This window comes from Stegodyphus dumicola, chromosome X1 (assembly GCF_044657685.1).
Source record: "Stegodyphus dumicola isolate Sdum_Otavi_A_Nest chromosome X1, ASM4465768v1".
In the NCBI taxonomy this organism is placed as follows: domain Eukaryota; kingdom Metazoa; phylum Arthropoda; class Arachnida; order Araneae; family Eresidae; genus Stegodyphus; species Stegodyphus dumicola.
The window spans coordinates 109,082,433-109,090,096 of record NC_140780.1 but is presented as its reverse complement, the minus strand read 5'-3'; positions in this window follow the sequence as shown (position 1 = coordinate 109,090,096).

The window sequence follows — 7,664 nt, the reverse complement described above, 5'->3', positions numbered from 1 at the left end:
GTGTATACTGCTGAACATCTACAATGTAGCATAAAATTAAGCGCAGAAAGGAAGTAAAGCAATGTAAAGTATTATTGTAATGCTGTCCGGGAATTAGAATAAAGGTAATTTATTTTTCAGGTTTGGTGTACGGAATGTCTTGAAACTTCAAAAGTAAAAAAAAAGTTCTTTTGATGCTGTGTACGAGGAAATCGCAAAATGTATATAAACGACAGCAGGTATTTTGAGAAAGGTTTAAGGGGTATATCCACGGTAGAATGCGATGGAACTTTCTACACGTCATGTTATACTTTGCGAATATCATCCGACAACTGAACTCACTCTTCTGTCACTTCATGGATAAGATGGATTTTGACCCTTGGAGGATATTTTTGACCACTAAGTCACCTTCCCTGAGCATTTTCAGTAGGGTTTAGATTTGGAGAACATGCTGGTCATGCGAATTGAATATTTTCGCTGCCTAGATAGCCTCCATAAAAAGGAATTTATCACCGAAAGCACCATGAAAAGGCGGCTAATGAGGCACTAAAACTTCTTCAATGAGTAGCTAGCCGATCATAGTCCCAACTGCAATGACACATAGGGGTACGCAGCCATTGATGATGATGCCGGCTTATACAATCATACTGCATCGCGGATATCGAACCCTTTCCTGAATATTTCTGAATGATAAACAGTACCACCCTCATCCCAATTAGTAGGCATCTACAGTCTGATGATAGACTGAACCTACTGTCATCTGAGAATGGTATGCAAGGCCAGTCCTGTTCAATCCAATTTTGCTATTGGGGACACCATTGCAAATGGTGGTACGATGCTGTCCGGACAATGGGACACACAGAAGTCTACGGCCATATAATCCTCCTTCTCCCAAATGTCTGGCTAGTTTTTCGAAAGGACCATTGTCCTGTGTCAGCAAGAAACTCATTTGCCATCTCCTGAGCTGCGTTACGCCTGTTTCTTTTGCCAATAGGTTAATTTACACGTCTTCTTCAGATGCTGTACATCTGAAACGAACTCTCCCTGATGCTGGCTACACGTCCAGTTGTTTCAATGTTTTCCATAGCCTTGAAACAACGTTGTGAGCCTTAAAACTTTTTTGAGTGCTATCACGTGACGAAGAGGGTTTGGTGTCCTTTTAGTCGGTGGAAGATTAGCCGGAAGGTTTGGTTTATGTGATTACGGCAAAGCCTCGAGGACTATCTGCCTAAAGGGAGGGATGCCTTCGTGGGAACTTTCTAAGGGAAACTGGCTCGTATATACGTTACACTTAGAGAAAACCACGAAAATGCTCATTTAACCAGCTCGTTCGCGGGGTTCGAACTACTAGTGTTCAGCGACTTTACCATTCGGTCGCTGGTGGGTGATTAGCTGAAAGGGAAAATCGTGTACTTTGAGCCAAAATTTCTTCCCTTCACACAGACGAGAAACGAAGTTGCAAGTGAATATATACTCCCCACTTAGCCAAGACCTCGCAAATTTGGCTGCGTTATTCAGGTGTTAGCTTTTTCTTGAGTCTCTGTCTTTTTTTAACCCTTTGGCCGTTCTCTCCTGTGCGCGAAAATTTCTCCCCAACGGGCCGTTTGTTTTTCGTAGCGTGTGTGTCTCCATACATCATAACTTTCGTTGTGGATGAATGTCGATGAATATTAAGTAAAATTATAAGGAAATAAAGCGTAATGAAAAAATAATATATCTCTGCTTATTTCTAACAGCAGGATAATTTGATAACATCTGTTCCAGGCGGTCCATTCCTCCCATTTTGTTGTTGTAATCTTTTACAATTATTAGTTTTTTTACAGTTCTTTTCCGTGTTCCAACATCAATCATCGAGTTATTATGGACTGTACTCATCAAACGTATATCCTTCTTGTCTTTCCAATTCACAACCTCATTTTTTCCTCTTTTTCTGCTGACTAGACGTTGAAGTCATCTCTCACTGTCTTGTATCTTATATAAAATGGCGCGAATATTCATGAAACCCGGGGCAAATTTAATTAGAACTAGAATGCCTGATTACTGCTGCCCTCTAGGAGGTATTAGAACAAACAAAAATAAAAACTCAAACAAGTAAACATTTAGAAAGCGTTTTAAACGTTTAAAAGTTTTTAAATGTAGAAGAACGCTTGTAGCGCGTTACGACTGCCCTGCGGAAGTTTCACTTAAACGCGCTAGACGCGTTACGGACGATGAAAAGGTTAACGGGTGTAAATTTGGTGACCGTTTGCCAAAATTAGCATACTAATTAATAGCACTAACTTCCACAGACTAGACTACTTAATGTTTTCTCCATTCGATCATATTTTGAATGAAATTACTCAGCATACAAATATGATTTATTTACATTCGATCGTGTTTAAGAACTAAATACTGAAATAAACTTGAATTAAAAAAAACTAAAAATGTTCTTCGTTGCAATTTTGATTCCAAAATCCCGACAAAGGAAGTTAAGGATAACTAAAATGCGTGCATTTATAACTAACTCCTTTCCTTAACAAGTATTAAAAGTAACTAGTTTATTCAGCTGGCTTGGTATTTCTGTCTTCGATATACTCTTTTAAGAGAACGGTAGGACAATAGTAAAGCTTTCAAATTTTATTACTGGAAGACGGTACTTTAATTTTAATTTACGGTTATATAATTAAATTTCATAGCAGAAAGTGTAAAAAACGATTCACTGATATGTGTTATGACCTTCTTATTATTTTAAAGCGAAATGAAGCAACCAGTGTAATATGTATGTCAAATGGCTGCGTTCTGACGTTTTATATCAATCTCATAGTTCTGCTTTGTGAAGCGCTCCTATGCATGCGTCTTGCGCTCCTATGCATATCTCACATTTGATATTTCAGCGTTAGGCACAGAAATTGCAATCAGCAACAATGAATAGTTAAAGCTTTAGAGACGGTAAAAATAGTTTGTGGCAGTCTTATGTTCGACTGCGTGCTCCACCAGATGACGTCATGTTTCTTTTGTAATAACCGCCAGCGCGACCAGCGAACTCACACACATTGCCCTTAGCACGAGTGCAAAGATATTCGAATATTTGTGTAGAAGTTTTTCTGTTTTAATGAATAGGTGTATTATTAAAAGTTGTTTTAGCGAAGTGGAGTCGTGTCTTTGAAGATGACAACCGAACCATAACCAACACACCATAAATTGGTAACGCGTCTACACCCATGAAGCTTCATATTAGTTCTTCGTTCAAAGCTTGGTTTCAAGACTTTCGTTTTCTTCGCTACAGCCGCTAATATGAAAGAAAGAGCAGCCGTGAAGATACTAATTTACAATCCTATTGACCCGGCATTGTTGTTTGCTATGTGCGAATCAACTTTTGCTTTACCCGCACCCAAGTTTGTTTCGGATCTTAAAACGAAATTTATCTATTGCGTCTCTCATTTACCACCAGATATTGCTTCTTTGGTTCGAGAATCTTCTTACAAAGACCAGAAAGCTTCCATTACGGATCGTTGCGGGGAAGGCAGAACCAATGATATCCGGAAATTACTCGCCGGTGAGCAGCTTGGACACAGAAAAACCTTTCGAATTGCTTCGTGTCATGAAAAAGCATGCTGAAAAACAAGATATATCCGACTAATTGTTACTAGAGTTATTTACTCAGCAAATGCCGCCAAATAGTTAATCTATCCTAGCGTTGGTTGAGCCATTCGATTCTTCGAAAGGCAGCATTGCCGATAGAATATTGGAAGTTGCACTCGCTCAGGTAAGCGCAGTTTCTTCACCTGTATCTGTCAGTGTATCTAATAATTCTAAACTGGTTTCCTTACTGGATGGGGTTTGCAAATTGCGAGGTGGTGAGGTATTGTCTTTACGACGATCGCGCAGTGTTTCCAAAAACCGCTATAACAGAAAGCGAAGCCCTTCAGCTAAAACTGCTTCGAATTTTTCTTCTTGCTGGTATCATCGCAAATTTAATGAGGAAGCCAAAAAGTGTGTTTCCCCATGTACATTCCAGAGAAACTAACCAGGGAAAATGTAATGGCGACTTGCGCTTTACCTTCTGAGTCTCGTCGCCTTTTTATTAGAGACAGAAAGTCAGGTAAGATATTTTTGTGCGACACTGGCTCAGATGTCAGCAACCAGAGGTGGAGCGCGTCAGGCACCTATTAAGATGTTTTCTGTGCCAAATGTACTCCTACTCCGGTTTACGGAGAAAAATCTCTAAGTATTGACCTCGGACTTTGTCGCAGTTTTAATTTTACTTTTTATGTGTGTAACATGTCAACAACTATTATTTGATCTGATTTTTTGCTTTATTTTTGATTTACTTACCTGATTTAAGGAGCAACACGCTTGTTGATTTAAAAATTAATCGCAGTGTAATTAACACACATTTATATTCTATTAAGGGAGTGATTGCAAATAGTGTATATGATAAATTACTGTCAAACTATCCTTCACTGTCAAAGCTTCGTGATCTTAAATGAGACTGTTAAGCATAATACTATGCATTTCATTGAAACTATTGGTCCTCCTGTTTCATGTAAGCCTAGAAGATTAACTCCAGATAGATTAAAAATTGCTAAGAATGAAATTAAAAAAATGGGTTAATCTTTGGATTATGGTAACTTGGCGATTTTTTGGCGACCAACACTGCTACAGCAACCTGCTAGTTTTTGTTTGGACTCCATTTTGTTTTCACGAAGTAAAGGCATTTCCCCCCCCCCAACATTTTTTTCCAACAATCTGCTAACCGAATTACGCTTATGCTAGAACTTTTATGGAACAAAAGAGCTTAATCATGATGAAGATTAGGGGCGAAATTGGGAGAAAGTGCAGAATCACAAACTGCTTGCTGCATTTTTAAGAATTGCACATACACGGTAATCATGTACACATCGACCTATTTTCACTTAAAAAAACATCCCAGAATTGCACAAAAATGGCATTGCGCACACTCTTGACTTTATCCATGTACACTGCTAAAGTCCTAGCTAGTAACCTTTATCGCCTTACCAAAATGTCGCCAAACTACCTGTTACCATATTCCAAAGATTAGCCAAAAAAGGATAAATTTAGGTTACGTGCGATCCTCCAAAAGTAATTATTCCTCTCCTCTTCGTATGGTGTCAAAGAAAGGCACAAACGAATGCATTGGACATGGCGGTTCGTAGCTCATTAATGCAATTGCATAATTCGGTTTGGGAACCCATTGCGTTTCTATCCGTTAAACTCAGCAAAAGTCAAAAGAAATGGTCAACTTATGGTCGATAACTATTGGCTATTTAATTGTCGATTAGGAAATTCCGGCACATGCTTGAAGGCAGGGCCTTTACAATCCACGCAGATCAAAAGTCCTTAATATATGCTTTTAAGCAAAACCCGACGCAACAACTTCGTCATCTTGATTTTATTGGCCAATTTTCCACTGACATACGATACATCAAAGGTCGTGACAGTACCATTACTGATGCCTCACCGAGGGTAGAAATAGATGTAGTATCTGATAATCAACACATTGATTATAAAAAATTATCTGAAGCACAATTCAGTTCAAAATTCTGTATCTCGATTTTCACCAGTTTTTAAACTAGAGAACATTATTTTCCTTTGGAAAATGTTACTCTTTACTGCAATATGGGCACAGGTATACCTCGTTCGTTCATTCCTGAATCTTTTCGCTCTAACATTTTTTCAGCAGATTCACTGTCATTCTTATGCCGGTACCGCAGCCTCAACAAAACTAATTACTAAGCGATACTTTTGGCCTAATATGAGGATTATTAAAACCGCAGTTCAGTCTTGCCTACAGTGTTAACGTTCTAAAATTCATAGACATTCAAAATCACCTTTGGGTACCTTTTTCTTGCCTGATGCAAGGTTTGCACATATCCATATTGATTTCATAAGTCCTCTTCCACCATCTGAAGGTAACCGTTATTGCATGACAGTTATTGACCGCTTTAACCAGATGGCCAGAGGTTATACCTACTGCCGACATGTCAGCTTAGACTACGTGTAAAGTGTTAGTGCATAACTGGATAGCCGAAAGTTTGAATCTCACTTATGTAAGGATTTAATGAAGATTTTGGGTACACATCGCATTAGAACTACTGCTTACCATCCTCAGTCCAATGGACTGATTGAGAGATTTCATAGGCAACTTGAAAGTGCAATAATGGCTCTTAACAATCCAAAATGGACTGAAATTCTGCCTATAGTTCTGTTGGGTATCCGATCTGTCATTAAGGAAGATGTAAATGCTACTTGTGCTGAACTTGTTTACAGTACCACACTTAGATCACCCTCAGATATGCTGAATGCTACTAATTTCGTACCTACTTCTTAATCTTATGTATCACAGCTTCGATCAGTCATGCATTCAGTTAGATCGATTCCATCCTCTAAACATGTTCAAACATCAATTTATGTACTTCAACCCTGTTCTCATGTATTTCTGCTTATAGATTCTGTTACACCTCCTCTAACTCCGCCTTACACTGGTCCTTACGCCGTTGTTAAAAGAATGAACAAAAATTTCATTATTGAGGTAAATAACAAAAACATTACAGTTTCAATCGATCTCTTAAAACCAGCGTATATGTTGTCGAAACGTATAGATACAGCTGTAATTCCTCAAATTCCACACCAAAAAGTTTGTGGAGACTTAAGCATTGCTCTAAAACAAGTAATTACTCGTAGTGGACGTCATGTTCATTGTCCTAAAGAACTGATCACTGCAATATAATTGAATTTGTTCTCTTGTGTTCTGCTGCAAAAGTTATAGTATATAAACACTTGATTAATTTATTTTGCATACATCTGGGGGTTGCTTAAAATTCTTTTTATATTAACTTTTCATCATTTATTTTATTTTAGCAATATCAGTGGCCTTATCGACTTGCAATACAGAATAACGACTTTGAGAAATATCAGATAATAACATCTGTTTCACATTATTAGACATATCAATGTTTCATCAATAAACTATATTATTTAAGAGAGAAACGCGGTCAAAAGTTTGTTTCGCTCTATCTCCTTACAGTACTTCTGCCATTATCCTGGCTGCAGACTTGATTAAAATTTCGCCAATGGTTTCCGGTGCACTACATTTCGCAGTTAAAAGCGACGCGCGATACGAAGTTTCTAGTATTTTTTATAGTTACCTCCTGTCAAACTCCGCATTACATTTCGAGACATTTAAATCCTTAAATTTATTTTTAAAAAAATCTATGGGTTTATCTTTCAATCATTGTGGTTTGTCTCAAAATGGCGCTGGATGGTTTCGTGCTTTTGTTTGTTAGATTTTCAAAACAAATCACGCAATGTGTAGTAGACTCATTTTCATATCCAGTCCATGAGAATCCAAATTTAAGATATGCTTAGTCTTACTTGCAAGTTTTCCTTACTGTTTTCTTAACAGGGTTTTCCAGCATTGAAGTTGATTCGTCGTTAATTTCGTTATTTCCTGTTAGTTGATTCCTACTATAATCATTACTTTCTTTCGGTACAGTAGTTCCAGATTTCAACCAGCGATCCATAACCTACGTTAGGGATGAAAATTATATTTTATAAAAATAATCAAAATCAGTGGACTTACTAAAGCACTTAACAAATATTTCCTATAAGAAAAAAGCACAAACGCTAAAAATACAGGACCCTGGAGAAGCCACTAACTATTAACGAAATAAGTTGTCTCTGTA